The following is a 22,250-nucleotide window of genomic DNA, read 5'->3' on the forward strand; positions in this document are numbered from 1 at the left end:
TTTAGTATTAACTTATTAGCAGGTTAACTTTCACTTTGTCAGGCTTCAAATGCCAAGTATACTTAAAGCTTCGGGTTTCTTTTTTTTTAAGATAACTTTCGGAAACTAAACAAGCGGTCCCCAATAATGTAAATGAAGGCAAGAATAATGTTTTATAATTAAGAATTTTCCTTAAAATCGAAAGTTTTTTTTTCCATTTCTTAACTTTTTTTTGTATCTCTTCTTCTATTTTATAATCCCAATTGATTGTTTGACTCCCTTTTTATTATGACATAAAACACCTCTAGAACTTTAATAGGTTTACCTCCTAGTTAATCTTGGAAATTAAATCTTTAACATGACTTCAATTTCCTGATTCATAATCCTTCTGTTTTATTTCCATCTATCAATAAACCTGAAAACGGACCTAATAATTCTATAACATTAACTAAAGATACTAAATCGTGCAGGTTTTTTTTACAAAATGTTGTGTTTTCTGATTATGGCGTAAAAATATCACTGTGACTTCTCTAGTCTAATTTAACACTGATATCTTTTACTTCGTTGCTATTTGTACAGCCACAGTTTTAACATCCAAGCTTACAAAGAACAGCCTTTTCGGAGTCCTAATGAATTATTGCAATTTTCTGATACCCACTTATAATACTTGTTTAAACGTCTTTATTCATAGTGTTAAACTTACTTAAAAGAGGGACGAAAGGTACCAGCGGGATATAAATGATTCGTTACAGCCAAAATATATGCAGTATGTGGTTATTATCTTCATCTCAAACTTGACAAGTTACATAAAAAAAAACATTTAAGAAGCATTTCAAATATTTATCATCATCCAGCATATGCAAAAAGAAATAGATTGAGTTGCTTAAAATAATAGAATCGAGTACATATGTATCAATATTAGATTCAAAGTCCTAAAAAAAAAAACATGTCACGGATCCATGAACACGAAAGTCGAAGAGAGTATTAAAATTTGTATTGATTTCCAAACATTACAAAGGGTACTGAAATAGCAACTATTTTAGCCTTTTCTTCCTAGAATGTATGAGTCAAATTAGATATATAAACGATACTCCGACTTCAATGTTCAATGTATATAATTAGCAGTTTGATAATTGAATGGAAATCAAACGGTTATATGATTGGTATATGACTAAATCACGAAACATGTTTAGCCCCCAAAAAACACCATTGGATTCTTTAAAAAAAAAAAAAGGAGTACATATATGATTTTAAACTTTAAATTGTCAAAATGTTAATGTTATTTTTTATAAAGTAAAGTAAAACCCATATACATTTTTACATCTTCTTGATGAATGATCTGTACAGAAATGATTGTTATGGATATTTTGCGTTTTTTCATCTGCAAGTAATCAGAAATTAGTAATCAGAAAGTAGATTCTTAAAGAACTCTTTAAGACAGCAGAAAATAAACCAGTTCAATTTTCCATCTCGTATCGCTATTTACCGTTCCTTATGTATATTAGTGGGCTAAGTTATAGTTTTGTCGTCATTAATGTAATAATTTGATATAGCTAGATCTAATCTTGTCGATTTTGAAATCCAACTTGCCAATAATCACACCAAATGTATTATCTGAAATCACTTCAAGATCATCACTTTTAATCACCTCCAGAGTATCACAAGATTATAACACAATGTTGACTGCTGTATCATTATAGGTTTAGCTTTGAAACTAGGTTCAATCCACCATTTTCTACACAAGAAAATGCCTGTTCCAAGTCAGGAAAATTACAGTTGTTATTCTTTCGTTTTGTGTTTGTGCTTTTGATTTTGCCATTTGAAAAGGGACTTTCCATTTTGAAATTTTGTGATTTTACTTTTTTCTTCATACCATTTTCAGTCTATCACTTTATATCACGAAATGAGTATCACTTTTCATAAAAAGTTTATGGACGCCATCACAAGTTGGTTGACCGCTTTAAAATAACAGTTTCACAGATGATATCGGATTTTTTGCTTATGTTGTCACTACAATACACTTCCATTTCTATGGCAACTTTTTTTATTTGCTTTACCACTTCTGCAATTATTTAGTAAGATTTGGATTTTAAATTCTAGAATGCTTACTACATTCGTCACAATCATTAACATGAGTGCAAAGAATAAGTATGCGATTAAGAAACTCAAGTTTAAGAAAGAAAAGTTACAAGAGATTGTGTACTATGCTTCTCCATCGTGATGCTTTGAATATAAACGAAATGTAAAGGTTAAAGCAATTTCATGACTCGTGAACACAAAACCCTACAATAAGACTTGGAAACGAGCGACATTAATCAGAAATGAGTTTTACACTTAATTGTTATTTGTTACTTATCCTGGTACGTAACTAATTCCTTACATATGAATTTTGGGAGTTATTCTATAGATTCTGCTGCAAGATTTTGTTTATTTAGTTGAGGGTCAATTGTTTTGTAGATACCACAATTTAGGGGAAAAAAACACTTCATGAAATACTAACCATTTAAACAGAGAAATACTATTTCGTTTTTTTCTTCTTCAGATATTTGTTCAGCAATCAAATAAATGCAATACAACATGGAATATTTGACAACATTCCAGCGCTTCTCCGACTGTACGTATACATTATACAATATTTAACGAGATGTATAAGGAAACAAAATCTTAATTCACACAAAAGCAAATTATAATAGAAAGACGATGGATATTCATTAATCACAAACAAATTGTGTATGCACAGAAAAACTCGTAAAAAGCAAAGGAACTGTCTTTTTGCAGTTTTTCATCGCGGTCTCATATCGTGTCATTCAACAGAGAGCAACAACGTTATCATCTCACTGCTCCTAGCAACAGTTATGGCGGATTTCATTTCTGTAAAAGTAATTTTGATATAATATGTCAATTGTAACATCACTAAATCAGGCCCAGTCAAAAACGGTACACACAGAAAAGAAGAACTTATTCAAAATGAAATAGTTTCTACTGTTAGGCGTTAACCTCAAACTATGTTTATTATGATTGGATCTATGTTTATTATGATTGGTTTTTGTAGACCTCATTTAGACAGATAATTTTCAATACTATAAAATTGTCTAAAATTGAGGGAAAAAATGCATGTTTCCCCGAAATGAAGTTCCTGCTTTTGTTTATCCATAGTTCCAGTGCGGTCCGGTTTGTAAATAACCTAATATCGACCACCCTTATTGATTGATGATGATTTTTGTTAATATGTATTCGTTTGTTTATGCTTATGGTTAGCTGTAATTATATTGATTGACAATGTAAGCATAAACCCAACTTGTAAAATTAAACAAAACATCAATGTTGAATACTTAAGGAGGCTCGCGGGTATATGATTTTCTGAAAAAAATAACATTAATTTTTTCATTATTTTTATTTATTACTTTAAGTAGTTGCTACTTCATGATATGGTGCAAAAATGATTCCAAAAAATCAATTTGTGTTGGCCCCGGGTGACTTGTAAAATGTAGATATCTTTGAAAAAGCTCCGAATTATCCCCCTTTGGTGCCAAAATGCCATTTGTGTCTCCGTCAATTTCTAAACAAAACAATATAGAAACTAACGTTTAAATCCATTTTGCCAGATACACAAAAAAGGCAGATATGACCAACAGGATTTAACCAAATATCTGATAATTTCTTTTTAAGTTGAGTTGTATAACGTTATATCGCCATCAAAACATAGTTTGATGAAAATCTAAGTTGATTTGAAAAATTTCTTAACAAAAATAAAATGTACTATCTGTCCGAATTGCAAGTTCTAGCTTTTTTTTACCAAGATTACTATAATTCTTAAATTTTACAGCTATACAAAAAATTAAATGACATAGGATTCAGTAAGCTTAATATATATCTAAGATAGCTGCATAGTTTGATGAAAATCTAAGTTGATTTGAAATTTTATTTTAAAAAAATAAAGATGCCTATCTGAAGTTACATAATAATTTTTATTTTTACTTATTATAAAATTCAATTCTTTCATTTCACAGCAATAAATCAATCTACCTAATAAGCTTGAATTTTGTAAGATCAATATTTAGTTTGTTTAGATGGGTTGATTTACACCAGTCAAAACAAAATTTAAAGGTCGAGACAGGTCGAGCCTTGGTCAAGATCATTTCAAAATACACCGAGATCATCAAGTACTAAATCAGATTCATTAAGTAACGTCGAGTCCTTGTCGAGTACACTTAAGTACTGTTGAGTACAGTGGAGACAATGTCGAGACTAGTCCAGTAAAATGTTTGCTCAATTTTACTGAGGATATTGAGTATTGACTCCTATTTATACATTTTCCCCAGCATTTAAGCAAAGAAAACTGCATAACATACTAACAACAGGTAAACATATAAATACTAATTAGTTTAATTTTAGATCGTTGTACAGTAATCAAATAACTACAATACAACGTGGAATGTTTGGCAACCTACAAGCACTAACCGAATTGTACGTATACATTATACAAAAAAATAATTTTAGATGTAACGCGTCTTCTGATTGGCTGGCGTTATTTTGTTATCAGCCCATGGACACAATTTAGTCATGTCACCGTGACGTCATCAACGTTTTTTCATGGTTTTCTACGGTTTCAAACGGAATTAGGAATTAAGGTATAAGAAATGACTGTAATATTGTTTCAGTCTATTCAAAATAACATAAAAAAATGTGGTGCACACTGTTAAATAACCCACTTCGCGCGTTATTCAGTGTGCATCACTTTTTTCTTTAGTCAAACAAACCCACTATAATAAAAAAAAAATGATGTGGGATATTCATTTATGACACAAAATACGTGTATGCACAGAAAAGAACTCACAAAAAGCTATTGCACTTTTATTTCAATTTTTGCTCATCTCAAACTTACAGCGAGGCCTGCAACAGGGATTAAAAAAAAAGCCATCTTACAGCGGATTTACGACGGCTCCTAGCACCGGTTATCAGTTCTAATAGACTTCGTAAAATGTAACATACCAAAATCAGGCCCTGTTAAAAAGAAACGTAGCGGTAAGAAGTTCGTATTAAAATGAAGTAGTTTCTACATTAGGTGAAAACATCAATCTATAAAATTGAGAATGAAAATGGGGAATGTATCTAAGAGACAACAACCCGACCATAAAAAAAAAACAGTAGAAGGTCACCAGCAGGTCTTCAATGTAACGAGAAATTCCCACACCCGGTGTCGCCCTTCAGTTGGCCCCAAAAAAAATGCACATTATGATTTGTTTAATTATGAATCAAATGAAAGGTGAGGGCGCAATTTACATGTTTCTAAGAAATGATGTTCCTGGTTTGGTGTATCCTAAGTACACGGTCTGGTTTGTAAATAGCAAAATATCGTCCACCCTAATTGTTTGATGGTGATTTCTTGTATTCGTTTGTTATGCTTATGTCTAACTGTAACTATACTGATCAACAATTCAACCATTAATAGTATAATGTCACCACAGCTCCCAGTTCAATAATGCATGACAGTTACTATCAATTTGTTTTAAGAATTAACTGAATGAATAGTTGTAATGTGATTCTGATTTAAATGGTATCATCTAGGGAGAAACCAACAAATTTTAAGGTGGTATGGATTTTTTGTTAGTCGAAAATAGTTTTTATTTCATTCAAAACAAAGTTTTTCGACACGATCGATCAGAAATTTTTTTCAAAGTTTAACATTGCAAGGTTAGGGGGGATAAGCATTCAGAATAAAAAAAAATGTCTCCTGCTTTACGAAAAAAAAAAATCCATCAAATAGGGGATCAGAAAATTTCCCTCTGGAAGTTTAATATTCGTTCCCTTTGAAAGATTTGGTGTTAGTTGGCGTTTGTTTTTGTTGCTGTCCAGTCTTTCTGTCGTTTCTTTGTTTCCCTCTTATACAGTGAAACTTGTTGCAAGAGACTACTTAAAGGAGAGCAAAACAATAGTCTCTTAAGACAGATAGTCTTTGAATAAAGGTTCAATCGTATTAAATGTACTACAGAGGGATATAAAATTAATGGTCTTATAACACAGGTGTTATGCCTAATACAGGTGGTCTCTTTAGAAGGTTTGACTGAAGTTGAATTTTTAAAGTCGGAAAATGTTATGATATAATCGGTGTTTTCTAAATCATCGTCGTCTTCGTTTGAAGAAGATTGCCTAATTTCTAGACAATACCTTTAGTATAAGTGTATAGATCTCTATGAAATAGTACCACTATGATCCTTTCCACAAAGGGATGGATAGTTTGAGTGGACAATAACTTGAGTATTAATGTATAAAACTTGATAATATTTTATCACACGGTTCCATATCTCTGGGGTTACTACATATGCTTATGTATATTCTTTAATGGACGGAATCGAATCGTGTATTTTGGTCCCACTTACAAATTGGTCTACATTGAGGTCCAATTGGTCCAATATTAAGTAAGATTGTTTGATTTCTCAAGATTGATTTTCTGGGATTATTTTATGTGCTGAACGTAACGATAGTTGGATTTTGGATACTTGACCATAAATGGTATGTATCAAATTTTTTAAATAAATTGTAAGTTGAGTCATAGTTAACAAAGAAGATAAAGCATCATATACTTATTGTAGAATGCCCAGCGGAACATTTTAATTCATACATATAAACGTTAAATACATTATTGACTCAACGGATACCAGGCTTATAAGGTGACATGCCAAACGCACGTTTCGTCTACATAGAGAATTTAAAGTTGATGCGTAAAACATTATGGTTCTTCTTAATACAATCATATCTATTTGCGAGGGGCCTAGATCAAAAGTGAAATAAAAAAAAAACAGGATCCTCGAATTTATTGTAAAGCAAATTTTGGAAGAGCATTTTCAAAATCGAGAGGCAGAATAATTTATTTTTATTTCTCTCCGTCATTTAGCATGTTTAAGACTTTCCAGTTCGATTTGGCCGTTTCAGTCTAATTATTGGTTACTAGTGGGAAGTTTCACAATGATGATATATTTTTTATAACAAAAATATTTGACGCAGAAAAGAAAATGAACTTTAATATAATTAGTAGTACTCGGTAGTTTGTCTGCAGACCATGCAAGCTTACTGTGTACTACAGATAAAAGTTACGAATAATTTACGCAGTGGCTGTTCCAGGTGCCGGATGTCTGTGATTGGATCCTAACTTTTTTGGGGTGAAATTAGAAAAGAATACGGGAAAAATTACGGAAAAGTAGACAATTGTTTTTTATTTTATTCTGGAACCCCTCTTTTTAAATTTTTGTATCCGCCTGTGTTACTACTTTTTCACTTTAGAGCCACTGTTTTGCTATATATTCAAGTGTGTTGTAGTCTGGATTATAATGTAGCAGATATAGTCTGATAGCTACCCAAATTAAAACAACAAAAATGAACTCTCTTATAGAAAACGATAGAAATGTATGTCGTATATTTACAATTGGACGACATTTTCTGAAAGATAATTTCAATAATTTAAGCTATGATTTTTTGTAATTGGTGTATTACTCTTGATTTAAAAATACTATCACCTGTTTTCCTTTGATTGAAATTCAAATGCATTTGTCAAAAACTAACACAAAAGGTAATTTCAGAGCTAGATAAGTCTTTATTTTGGGACCTCCTTTGACTTAATAACTATTTTGATCTGAGCGTCACTTAAGAGTCTTATGTAGACGAAACGCGCGTCTGGCGTATTAAATTATAATCCTGGTACCTTTGATAATTATTGAGCATATATACAGATTTTCCAAAATCAGATATGCTGCTTAATTAATCTCTGATTCTCGGTCCAATATTTAAGGCAATACAACAGGACACAAATATAAAAATTACCATTTCCGAAAACCCTACTCGGTATGGTTTACCTGTTATGGGTTGATTGACAGTTCAATCTAATTGCCATATGACAATTAATTTCTATAGTTAATACACTGATCGTGGTAAAAGGGGACGGGTCCAATAATCTTAGAATCTAATCACGCTCCGTTGATATAAATGATTAGGATACTATTATCAATTATCCGTCATTTGATACCGTATCTCGTCTTCGATAATTTTCATGTCGGCTTGCAACTAATTTTGTCGACACGTCGACAAATTCTCTCCACGAAGATAAATTACTTTTCCCCGGCGATGCTTCGAATAATAATAGTAACATGATGCTACCTTCAATCCCTCTGCCGATCAAGCCGTTCGTCCATTCGTTACAACCATAACAATCACACTCTTGAATCTGCTTACGCAAATTTATCACACAGCGATGTTTTTTTTCACTTGCCATACTTTCCAGATAAAAGTTTTCAAACTGCTGTTCTTGATATGTTTTTGTTATGGCACACACGACATAGATCATTCACCTCAATAAGAATCAAAAATCATGTTTGTATTCTTACAAATATAAACAAAACTTTTGATAGCAATCAAATAAGATAACCCCTAAAACGAAATGATAATATATCTAAATATAAGAAAACTTTAAAACCTGCATGTATATATTTACCTAAATTAATGAACTTGTGTCCTTCAGCTTTGGTCAACTTTAACATTTTTAGAATAAATATGTTTAAATACTCATTTTCCCATGAACTCTTTGAACGCGGCACGCAATATTAACAAATTAGTTTAGATTGTTCAATTTTAAACTGTCCCATGCGAACAAAGTTTGCCTTTTCGTATGTTGAGATATAAGTGTAAACTCTCGCTTATGGAATACGCTATTTTAAATAGATTTGAACAAAATGTAGAAAGAGAGACACACACAACTTTACAACGTCTAAGTTTAGTTGTATTACGTACTTCACAATATACGACTTTTGTTTAATTCATAAGTTTAATGGTCAGCGGGAGATAACAATTAACATGTTTTTAAAGGTTAAGATATGTTTATACACCATGTTTCAAACATAATAAATACACATCAAGCGTATGATCCAAAGTTAATACCGACACAGCAGACCAAAGCCAATTAACTAATAAAACCTCACTGCGTTGACCTTAATAGACCTTTGATAAGAGAATTACAGGCGTGAACAATGATTATAGATGTACAAATACATATAAATTAACCTTGACCGCAGATAATTGATAGCTTTTAATGACCGTCTATAAGAACGATCACAGACAATATACCATAATTACGAAAGTAGTTATTGTTGATATAAAGCCTGTAAACGTCCAGCAGGAAGTATTTCAAGATACCCAGTCTGATTGTTTGAGTACTGAAAGAATATAAAACATAATAAAATAATTATTTTTATTATACAAATATTTGGGCTTAAGGGCAACACGTTATGTTACAGAAAACTTCCTTGGCGTCAGTGAATAAAAAGCGATGAATGTAAACTAACTGACGCCAACATTATACTTAACTATCAGAGCAGTGTGCGCGGCAAACTGTGTGAATGCTTGAGGATATTTTTTCTCTAGTATCATGTAATTCACTCAGCTCTGTCATAATGTAAATCAAGAACAAAACAAATTACATGCTACCTGCAGTTGACACAAAACACACAGTATGTACATAAAATGATTGTGTGTTCTCAGATAATTAAGGATAATTTGCCGCTAAAATACTTTGCCTGAGCTAGCCACATATCTTTGACAGAAATGCGTCACCATAGGGGTATTTGCATACACGTGTGTGTACGACTACCAGTCTACTTGTCTCCGAGTACTTTAGCAAGCCGTTCCCGAGCGGTATAGCCTTACTTGATTTTCCACGTGGTACCGCATAAGAGTAAATCTTTGTGGGCATAGACCGACGTGAAATAGAGCTGTTGAGCAATCAAGATGAGACTATTCCTCGTTAAGGCACGTAGGCAACCTAACTACTCATAAATGTTTTTCGGGAAACGATATTATATTTGACCAAATAAAATATCATAGCCCAAAACGAAATATGTAACGTTATGTTGCCTGCCCAAGTTGCATATTGAGTAACCCCAAAAGATTGAAGATGTTGTGCCTGATGAAGCATTGTGTCTTGTTAAAATTAAAGTTGATCTAGAGAAAAATTAATGTCAATATAAAAATCCTTAACCACAACATGAGATCAACGTGAGAAGAAAAGACATAAGGCTAGGATGGAGGACAAATTACAAAGTTATAACCGATGGTAAAAAACGTTATCTGCATTGTATCTTGTCATTTAATCTTTTCCAGCGCAGATTTATTATCCAATTTGGAAGTTCTAATGTAACGTTTAAAACAATCTGATTTCCAACGTCCCAGTGTTTGTATCATGCTGTCCTCAATACCTTGAGAACTAGCACTTGTGGTCGCACCTGATCGAAAAGAACGTCCGCTATAATCCTTGTCACTATATCCTAATGCTATGGGTATTGTTTTCAGCTTGCTATAAAATAGTTCCGGGAAAGTGGTTTCCCGGTTTCTTCAACGAGAAACGAATCATTCTGCTTTGCGTTTAGGTTTAATCTTACACTCATCAGCTGGGATAGCAATTTATACGGACAAACGACGCCCTCTATCTTGAACAAGGAAATTATAATACCGTGTCGGAATGTATCTGTCTTTGTAGCTTTTAAATTAACAGTTACTTCGCATTCTGAAACGAAATTTATGTCAGAAACACATAAATTTGAATCTGGATCAAACACAGTTCTACATGTAAACTCATTGCATCTCAGAAAACCATAAAATGCCAGAACACACGCTGTTTGAAATGTTAAATCCATATAATCATGATTGAAAAATCCACATTGCAAACAAGTTACTTTTTCCTGTAAAATTTTAAACGTTATTGGTAACTTTTGTCGTAATGGCTTACTCTCAGATCTTTTAACTCCATTTAACACATTTTGCAATCGTTGGTATGTATGACCAAATTTATCACAAAGTGGGTTCACATTATCAAAATTAACTCCATGAAAACGAACTCCAGCGAGATATAATTTGATTGTTGAATATTTCAGTTTTAACACTGATTGGCAATGGGCCACGAAATAGATCAATAAATCTTCCGAAACTTTAGACATATTGAAAATCCTTGAGTTGAATCCAGTGATATGATTGCCACAAAATTGAATAAAACATTTATATCCTGTTGAATAAACATTGCTGGTATTCACGTTGATACTTTTATTCCATAAGCTGTCGACTGCTTCTGGAGCCAATTGTCGAAACCGCTTCATCTGGTAACGAGAAAGAGAATCTGCTATGTTATTTTCTTTCCATGGTACATGTACAGCATGTACAACAAAATTAAATTTAGCCGCACACCAAGTTAAACGGCGAACAAGATTCATAATTACGTTACACTTTGAACGACCCTTATTAATAATGTACACACTAGACATATTATCACAATGAAAAAAAAATGCGTTTAGTAGACCATTCATGCCCCCATAAAATATCAGATATAACAATCGGATACAATTCTAAGTAAGCCATTGAGAAAGACTCCTCATCGGGCCGAATAAAATCGTCGGGCCAACTGCCTTGAAACCCCCTTTTCCTAAAATAACCTCCGTATCCGACTGTTGATGAAGCATCCGTAAATAAATGAAAATCGGACGCATTAATAACGTTATCGCTGATAAAAAATGATATACCATTCCACTGACTTAGGAATTTAAACCACATTGCCATGTCATCTCTATATCCCTTTGTAATTGTAACGTGATGATAAAGTTCTTTAACGGAGTGTGCTAATGTCAATAAATACGACACAAACGATCTCCCTGGTATAATTACTGTACATGAATAATTGAGATGACCCAATAAACTTAACATTTCACGCTTAGTACATGAACGTCTATTAAGATAGCTGTATAAAATATCCTTAATTCTAACAAGCTTCTCATCAGGTAATTTAGCAATCATATGCATTGAATCGAGAATTATGCCGAGATATTCTAATGAAGTAGATGGACCAACTGTTTTATGAGCGCTGAGAGGAATCTTTAAACTTTTAACATATAACATTGTGTTCATATTCCTTGTAGCATCTACGTAAGGATTGTTAATTAGGAGAAAATTGTCTAACAAATGTAACACGTGCCGCAAACCGTAATTATTTTGTAAGATCCAACATATTGCCACTGATAATGTATCGAATATCTTTGGACTTGAACGGCAACCAAATGCTAAACGAGTATAAAAATAGTACATGTCATTCCATTTTAATCCATAAAATCGCCATAAAGAATTATGTACAGGTATTAATTTGAATGCATCGGTTACGTCACACTTACATAATTGACTTTTAATTTCTAATGACTTAATAATATTTATAGCGTTGACAATTCTTACATAGGTTAATGAATAGTCTTCCTTATTTATCAAATCATTGATGCTGTGATGCTTATCATTGTTGTGAGGAGCCGAGAGGTCTAGAATTAATCGTTTCTTTTTTGAATATTTTCCTTCAACAATACCTATCGGACTAATTCTATAAGTATCGAACGGAGATTTTGTAAATGGTCCAATAAGGTATCCTTTACGAAGTTCGTCATCTACCAGTTTCGTAACATCATCGGGAAATTTCTAGGTAGACAATAAATTCTTACATTCAAAAGATTTACATGGTAGTACGTTTATGCCTGTGTCAAAACCATATCGAAGTCCATTAATTAAATTAAAAACAAAATTTTATCTGGATAATGTGTAAGTTTAAATTCAAGTTGATCGATATCAATAGGCGTAGACACCAGTCAATTCTTGGCCTGCGCTTGTTCTTGTGACGGCCTATTGTTCGGAGTAGCACCAGTGGATGATCTAGTATTAACATGGGCGAATGAACATTTTGTTCCCTTGAAACATTTTCCTGATAAGAAATTGTTACACACTTCCCGACCATGAAAGAAAAGAACAGGGCGTCCTCGTATATCTGTATTGGAATCAACACGATCGTTACTCCCAACTTGTGATTTCTGAAAATGAGTTTGATTATAAGTTGGTTTGGATCGATTATTCGATTTTTGACAAACAGCTGTGAGATGCCCAAGACTACCGCATGTTTCACATTCTTTAATTATTTGTCCACTTGTGATGGATGACTAGAGTTGTTCGTCTCTGATGGACCAATCTACAACTTTACCATGGGTCAGTTTGATAGCAGCTACCTTATTTGCGAAAGCCTGTGATACTCGTAGAAAACGGGACCTTTATATCTTGCAGAGATATCAATGATATCTTGAATATACATATCGAATTCGATTCGTCGGTCTTGCTTTTCACAGATAATATTTTTATAAATATTAAAAGCTTCTAGAAATTCTTGTATAGACAAGTTTCTTTGAAGGCGGGGTTTTGGTTAACAAAACGGACCCGTCAGATTCATCAACGGTTTTCTTGATTGTTAAGAAGGGTAGCCAGATTAATGTACTTGCCTTCTAAAATCTGCATCCGAACGTTCAGTGCCACTGCTTGAACATGCGGAAACATGCCTGAGGAAACATTGGTAGTGTGATAAGATCCTGTATCATGATGTACTCTATTATTTATATCACTAACGAATGCAGGTTGACTAATGATATTTGATTCTCTAACTAATATAATAGCCACTGAATTAATGTCCCTTGATTTTGAACAGTTTGCTCCATGTTGTTTATACTGGTGGTAAGTTGAGTAAATGCTGGAATTTCGGGCATAACTGTATTATCCTGTCCTAAATTCTCATTTAATAGTTCCAATAACTGCTCTTTTGTGAAAGTTGATGGAGCCCTGATGCCTTGCTTCCTTAGTTTTCCTTTAACTTCGTCAAGTGTCAATTCTGTATTAGAATTCTGTACAACTGATGTGACCCAGTAGTCAGCACTTCGGTGTTGACTTGCATATCAATAATATGGTCATTTTTATAAATTTTCTGTGTACAAAACTTTGAATTTTTCGAAAAACTAAGGATTTTCTTACCCCAGGAGTAGATAACCTTAGCCGTATTTGGCACAACTTTTTGGAATTTTGAGTCCTCAATGCTCTTCAACTTTGTATTTGTTTGGCTTTCAAACTATTTTGATCTGAGCGTCACTGATGAGTCTTATGAAGACGAAACGCGCGTCTGGCGTATAAAATTATAATCCTGGTACTTTTGATAACTATTTACACCACTGGGTCGATGCCACTGCTGGTGGACGTTTCGTCCCCGAGGGTATCACCAGCCCAGTAGTCAGCACTTCGGTGTTGACTTGAATATCAATTATATGGTCATTTTTATAAATTTTCTGTGTACAAAACTTTGAATTTTTCGAAAAACTAAGGATTTTCTTACCCCAGGAGTAGATAACCTTAGCCGTATTTGGTACAACTTTTTGGAATTTTGGGTCCTCAATGCTCTTCAACTTTGTATTCGTTTGGCTTTCAAACTATTTTGATCTGAGCGTCACTGATGAGTCTCATGAAGACGAAACGCGCGTCTGGCGTATACAATTATAATCCTGGTACTTTTGATAACTATTCTTACTTTTCTTACTGGAAACACGCTTTTTACGAACTTGCGGCATTTAAAGAAGTTGTTAAAAGTTATGAAATAACCAAATAATATTGATTTGAATTGTTTGCACTTCTATACTATCTTATCAATGCAACTGACTGAATAAACCTGACAAAGATTGAAAATTTAACACGTGCACCAAGTCATGAGACGGTTAAGAAAACACTGCCGTCTCTACCACAGACATCATAAATCTAGTAATAAAATGTTTATCGTCCACCTAAATAAATAAGGATTTTAACAGGAGCCGAGTCGGACAGAACATGAAACATTAATATAAAAATCAATTAAAAATTTCTAATTATATTTAAGTACGTGAAAAACCTAAAGTTCTCTCATAAGACTCAACAGTGACGCTCAGATTATTATATTAAGAAATAATAAAAAAGAGGCGAAAGATAACAAATGGACATTCATTCTGAGATGTCAAAATTAAACTGACAACACAATGGCTAAAAAAGAAAAAGCAAAAAAAAAAAAAAAAGGTCAGGAACACAACAAAGAAAACAAAAGACTGCGCACGAATCATTTTGGGTGATCTCGTGTGATCAGAAAGGGTAAGAAGAACCTGCTTCACATGTGGAAAAGTGAAAACAACACGTTATAATGTTGATGCATCCGAAGGAACCCATCATGTTGCTGTGTACATTTATCTGTATGTTAGTTGCTAAGGTAACAGACCAAGGGTCCCTGTTTACAAAATGAGCCGTCTTTCCTGGGGAAAAAAGATGACTAAAATGTACTCCTATTTTTACCTTAATTTTACGATAAGTTTCAAAAATATATCCATATTATAAGAAGCATCTAATTCTATATCGAAAGTTCAACATAGTAATTCATTTATAAGATAACCACAGAAAACATGTGCATTAACTGCAACACATATAATAGGTTGATACTTTTATATAAACAAGCTTCAATGAAATTTCTGTATCCCATGCAAGAGCTCACAGAGAAAGAACCTGATTTAGAGGATAAATCAGCTCTCATCAGCAAATCAATTAGGCGTATGTGCCTACGGAAAGTCAGGAGAGGTGGCTCAGTAAAGATCAAGTATAATTAAGAATTTTTGTCGATTTCTCCCCATATTTCAGCGGATAAAATGTGATAACTTGTCGAATTTGGGATGGTAAGTCAAAACAAACGGCACACGTTTGTGGGCCGTTTAGTTCTTTTATTGGAAAAATAGATATTTTTAGAACGAGAGAATTAATTGGTCGTAACGCTAGGGAATGCTCAAGTTGTCTTGTGTGATACTATGGTACAATTACCTTATATCTAAGATTTTTTTTATCAAAACATTTCGTTTGTTCAAAATGCTATTTTGAAGGCAGTTAAAAGAAATATAGTTGGTACTTTGATTATCAATTGTATTGCAATGAAAACATTTTAAATATTTAACAGGTGATGAAATTCGAAAATATATTTTAATTAATTCCTCACTGGTTACAGGATATCAAATTAATTATGGTTATCTCAGCATTACTTCGTTTCAGAGATATACGTTACAATCAAATAACTACAATACAGCAGGGAGCATTTCAAACCTTACCAGCACTGCAGACTCTGTAAGTGTGCATGTTTATAGAAATAAGACGATGTGGTATGAGTGCCAATGAGGCAACTCTCCATCCAAGTCACAATGTAAAAAGTAAACCAGTATATGTTATAGTACGACCTTTAACAGAGACCCTTGACTAATACCGAGTAGAAAGCTGTACAAATCCTTAAATGACTAGTGTAAAATAATTGAAACAGGATAATTTATGATATAATCATTAACAAAACGAAAAACACTTATAAACCACATCAACATATGACAACTACTGAACAACATATTCCTGCCTTATGACAAATGCGACTAGTTTAAACTTTCTGACGCATGTACCAACCTTGACCCTAATCGGCAGCAGAAGTTTAACATAACAATAAAGAAAGGCACATATAACATATCGATGGCTTAAGGCAACGTGGTGTAAACATAACTTAATGTGTAAGCGGTTACACAGAATATGGTTGTTTCAGGACGTAATATGTGGCTTCTTTATTTCGTAGTTATGATGTGTTGGTTCCATTTTTAATATTTTGTTTCATTACTTGATGAGGGTATCGCAGAAACTAATGAGGCAAAACTTGTTTACCCTTTTTAAAAATTATTTTTAAACCGAATTTAATGTTGTTTGTTGTATGAGCGTCGGATGGGGGTGCTATCTATCAAGTAAAACATCGCGCGCGTTAATCAATTCAAGAAATAAATAAAGCAAAATTTACAGTTAAAGTTCATTTAAAGGTAGATTAAAAGTTACAATTCAAGTTCATTGTATTCGAGTTACATTTCGAAATGCTTGAAATAAGTATTTATTAGTTATGATTAATTCCGTCCAGCTTAACAAAAGGGAGGTAAAAGGTGACAATGAGAATTTCAAACTCACTAGTCGAAAACGAACTGACAATATCATGGCAAAAGAAACGGAAGCAAGCGGGCTTCAGCTGGTCCCATAACAAATGTTTACAATTCAGTGAAATGGACGGCAAACTCCAAAACATACAGGTAAACTTAAATTTCTAAAACATAGTTTACTGACAAAAGCCTCAATAATCTAACTTGAGACAGGCGGAACAATGCGGCGGGATTAAATATGTTTTGTAACACAACGCAATACATATATGAGACTGACCTCACCCGTATCATGCCAATAACTTGTTTTAAAATAAATGGGTTTATTAATAATGTAAAGACCACATGAGCATGATGAGTAAACCAATATTAATATCAAAATATGCCATCATTATATCTCTAAACATGTGACAACATAAGCTCAGCCGTAAACATTAACAGTTTTGTCTCATGCTTGATTATTGTCACATCTACTTCAATGCTGAACAATATAACATTGTTATTGTACCTATTAAATCTGTTGTACAGACTATTTCTGTTTACATTTAACCATAAATCAACAGATAAACAACAAAACAGCTTATTTTGGCGACCTATTCTTCGATTGCTTGAACAAGTTTTTTGATTTATATATCTCACCAATTTTTAGTTATAAAACTCAAATAAAGGAAGATTATACTATGAAAAATTACCAAAACTCATTTTTTTTTTATAATGTATTGTATTGTTTTGGGTCATATTTAGTTAAATATAAAACATAAACTATTATACTATTACTTATTAATCGGCAATGGTAAATTTAATGTGGGTTGTCTAGAATGTGATGCGCATACAACTACTTGATAGGATAATGACATCATACCTCGATTTGTCTATTCTTAGTTGATTCATTAGATTAGAAAATGATCTAACTATTTGACTTCCTTTATATTTTTCAGAGACTTGCTTGGAAACAATCTGACATTTATCAAGAATGACACTTTTGAACATAACACTAAATTACAAATTTTGTAAGTAGAAATATGTTAATTGAATACTAAATCGTTTAATGACGTTAACAAGTGATCTTTCATGCAGTATTATATTATTTGGTTCCTATTCAATTAGGTAATGAAAGATCAAACTCACGTCACCAATCCGTCAGACTTATGATAAAGATATTGGACCGATCGGACTGATTGGACAGATCAGACCGATTGACCTTTCTGATGGATTGAACTGTTCTACGTCACAAAATTAACTAATAAAAATTACGGAATCTAAGTTCTGTTTCATTTAATCAAATTGGCGTCATTGAAAAAACAAAACATTTAAGGCCAAAACAATCAACAATTCTTTTATTAACTATTCAGCAAAGTTTTAAAAATTTGAAAAGTAAAGAAATATGCAGATAAAACTCACTTTAAATATTATTATAAAAGAATGGTGAGTTTTGTCTTTATTTAGGTTATATATTTTCAAACACAAAGAGTTTTAACACGGTGTTTAATGTGATATTGATGATTTTTTATTTTTCCAAAATGCTCTGGAAAATAAAATGAGATGATTATGTATTGCAAATGTCAGTATATTATTTAAGTATTTGTATCCCTATTATCTAAAACCTCTTAGAAAACTTACAAAGAGGCCTTGAAATAACACATTCCAAATAGCATTAAGATAAAGAAAAGATATTGGAGATTTATTTATGTTTTAAGCAATGCGAATGACTTCTTTTTTTAGCTCACCTAGACCAAAGGGCCAAGTGAGCTTTTCTCATCACTTGGCGTCCGTCGTCCGTCGTCGTCCGTCGTCCGTCGTCGTCCGTCGTCCGTCGTCGTCCGTCGTCGTCGTCGTTGTCCGGCGTTAGCTATTACAAAAATCTTCTCCTCTGAAACTACTGGACCAAATTTAACCAAACTTGGCCACAATCATCGTTGGGGTATCTAGTTTAAAAAAATGTGTCCGGTGACCCGGCCAACCAACCAAGATGGCCACCATGGCTAAAAATAGAACATAGGGGTTAAATGCAGTTTTTGGCTTATAACTCATAAACCAAATCATTTAGAGCAAATTTGACATTAAGTAAAATTGTCTATTAGGTTAAGATCTATCTGCCCTGAAATTTTCAAATGAATCAGACAATCCCTTGTTGGGTTGCTGCCCCTAAATTGGTAATTTTAAGGAAATTTTACTGTTTTAGGTTATTATCTTGAAAATTATTATAGATAGAGATAAACTGTAAACAGCAATAATGTTCAGCAAAGGAAGATCTACAAATAAGTCATATCACCGAGATGGTCAGTTGACCCCATTAGGAGTTATTGCCCTTTTTAGTCAATTGTGAACCATTTTTCGTAAATCTTAGTCATCTGTTACATAAATCTTCTCCTCTGAAACTACTGGGCCAAATCAAACAAAACTTGGAAATTGCAGATGAATCGGACAACCTTTTGTTGGACTGCTGCCCCTGAATTGGTAATTTTAAGGAAATTTTACTGTTTTTGGTTATTATCTTGAATATTATTATAGATAGAGATAAACTTTAAACAGCATTAATAATCAGCAAAGTAAGATTTACAAATAAATTAACATGACCGAAATGGTCAACTGACCCCTCAAGGAGTTATTGTCCTTTATAATAATTTTTTAAAAATTTCTTAAAATTTCTAAATTTTTAATATTATTTTCCACTGAAACTACTGGGCCAAGTTCATTATAGATGAAAATAATTGTAAGCAGCAAGAATGTTCAGTAAAGTAAGATTTTCAAACATAAAAATATAGTTTATATACCAAAACACATAATTAACATAGTTAATATGGCTTGTGCTAACGAAAGCTCCAATCGGAGTCAATGTGTTTAGAGATTACTTATGTCAGTATACCTTTCTTATATTGCCTAAGATGTACAAACACATCACCATCACCAAAACACAATTTTGTCATGAAGCCATCTGCTTCCTTTGTTTAATATTCACAAAGACCAAGGTGAGCGACACAGCCTCTTTAGAGTCTCTAGTTATCGTTCCTCTGATATTCATTTAAATAAACTAATCATAGATACCAGGATTAAATTAAGTATTTAAGCCAGACGCGCGTTACGTGTACAAAAGACTCAACAGTGACGCTTCGAACCTAAATAGTTAAAAAGGCCAAATAAAGTACGAAGTTGAAGAGCATTGAGGACCAAAATTCCTGTAAGTTTTGCCAAATACCGCTAAGGTAATCTGTTCCTGAGGTGGAAAAGCCTTTAGTTAGTATTTCAATAATTCAAATGTTTTGTTAATAGTAAATTTATAAATATGACATTATCAATGATAATTCATCATGTTCATGTCACCACAGAAGTGCTGACTACTGGCTGTTAAGTTGGTGAAAAACAACGCATTATATGATGCAAAAAATTGGATCCTTCAAAATTCAGTAACGTCGAGCATTCGTATTCAACAAAACCAAAAGTGTATGCATATTTACCAACTATTTCGTATCTTTTCCCAAAAATTTAGCAGATTTAAAAAAAAAAAAAAAAAAAAAACACTGCTGATGTACAAAAAGTACTGAAATCAAATATCGGTGGGATTTCTATCGAAATAAAGAAATTACTCCATCTGTTTTTACATTATTGAGATGTTTTGAAAAAAAATATAATCTTGAGGCCTTTGAAATAATAAGTTACAAATTACACTGCATTAATTTTATCAAAGGAAGAAACATTGGCAAATTTGAACAATGCGAATAAGATTTTGGGATATTTTTCTCTGATATTATTTTACTTTTATAAAAAATAAAAAATAAACCTAAACTATTAAAAGTTCAAAAATCCAAAGGCGGTAAATAATCTCCATGATTGCATTCTTATTCAACAGAAACAAAAGTTTATTCATATTTATCCTTTAATTATTCATATCTTAAACAAAATTACTTATCTAAATGCTGGTATAACTGACTATGTAATTTTTTCTAATATAAAACTTGCAATAATTGCATTGTTAAGCAACACAAACAAAAATATAGTATCTTTTCCTAAAAATTCAGCATATTTAAAAAAAAAAATATACAACCATGGTGTACAAAAAGTGCTAAAATTGAACGGCGGTTCATAATTTCATACAAAAAAAATAAAAGGATTGCATTCTTTTTCAACTCAAACAAATTTTATTTTTTTGAATTCTATCAAAAACACTTATCTTGAGGCCTTTGAAGTAATTATTTACAAATAACATTGAATTTTTTATCAAAAGAAGAAAAAAATGTGATATTATACAATGCAAACAGCATGTTTGAATACCTTCACTGATAGTCTTGTATCTTAATGAAAAACAACCAATTATTAACTACAAAGAGTACAAAAATCTTATGGCGATCCATCTTTTCCATTTAGATAAAGTAATGATTGCATTCTTATTCATCACAAACAAAAGTTGAAGTATATTTCTCCTTACACTATCAAAATTTAAGAAAAGACTCTTATTTTCAGGCTTTTGAAATATCTAGTTACTAGAGACATTATATTACATGTCAACAAAAGAAGAAACAATGTGAACAACCTTTTGGTATATTTTCTCTGATAATCTTTTACTTTTGAGAAAAAATAACAAATCCTAAATTATAAAAGTTACAAATATCAAATTGTGGTCAATAATTTACATTAAAATAAAATAAAATGCTGGAATCGTATTCAACAAAACAATGGTTTATGCATATTTATCATTTGATAATTCACATTTTATACATAACCACTTATCTAAATGTATGAATGATGACTGATTGCAATTGACGTTGCCTTATTTCTATTATAAAACCAGAAATATTTGCATTTTAAGCAATGCTAACAAATACTAAATATCTGTTTCCTTAAGTTCAGCATATCTAATAGATAACAACTAATTCGTTTGTGCAAAACGTACTGAATTCAAATTAAAGTTTATCATTTCTATCAGTGACGCTCGGAACATGTTAAAAAGGCCAAATAAAGTACTAAGTTGAAGAACATTGAGAACCAAAAGTCCTCAAAGTTTTGCCAAATACAGCTAAGGTAATCTAAACAAAATTTCAAATAACTAAGTACAAATAACATTACATTAATTTTTTTTTAGAAAAAGAAGAAACATTTGTAATTTGACAAAAGAGTTAAAATAACACTCTTTATCAATCTAAAAAGGATTTAAGTATCTTAACTGTGATACTATTGTTTATTTAAATCATCTAGTGTCATTAAATAAAGTATTTATTTTAAATGATAACTTTGCATCGCTTTGTAGTTGTACAGAAACATTCCGAGCATGACTTTACTCTTATGTAATTTATTCACAAATAAGAGAATATGAAGTAATATGTATGATGCGTGACAAGTACTTCATATATTGTTTTATGTGTAATTGCGACCAAGTTTATCACAAATTTACGAGTAAATGTGTCTTCGTAGAGGTCCGTGCCAAAAGATTGTAAATATTTTTGA

At 32.2% G+C, this 22,250-nt stretch overlaps 1 long non-coding RNA gene across 1 annotated transcript; it reads left to right on the forward strand.

Moving 5' to 3' along the window:
- The first annotated feature begins 4,374 nt into the window (after window positions 1-4,374).
- On the forward strand, window positions 4,375-17,821 carry LOC134709196 (uncharacterized). The gene is made up of 3 exons (XR_010105917.1): window positions 4,375-4,446; window positions 15,910-15,981; window positions 17,750-17,821. It is a non-coding gene; the product is annotated as an uncharacterized LOC134709196 (long non-coding RNA).
- The last annotated feature ends 4,429 nt before the right edge of the window (window positions 17,822-22,250 follow it).

This window comes from Mytilus trossulus, chromosome 3 (genome assembly GCF_036588685.1).
Source record: "Mytilus trossulus isolate FHL-02 chromosome 3, PNRI_Mtr1.1.1.hap1, whole genome shotgun sequence".
Lineage (NCBI taxonomy): Eukaryota > Metazoa > Mollusca > Bivalvia > Mytilida > Mytilidae > Mytilus > Mytilus trossulus.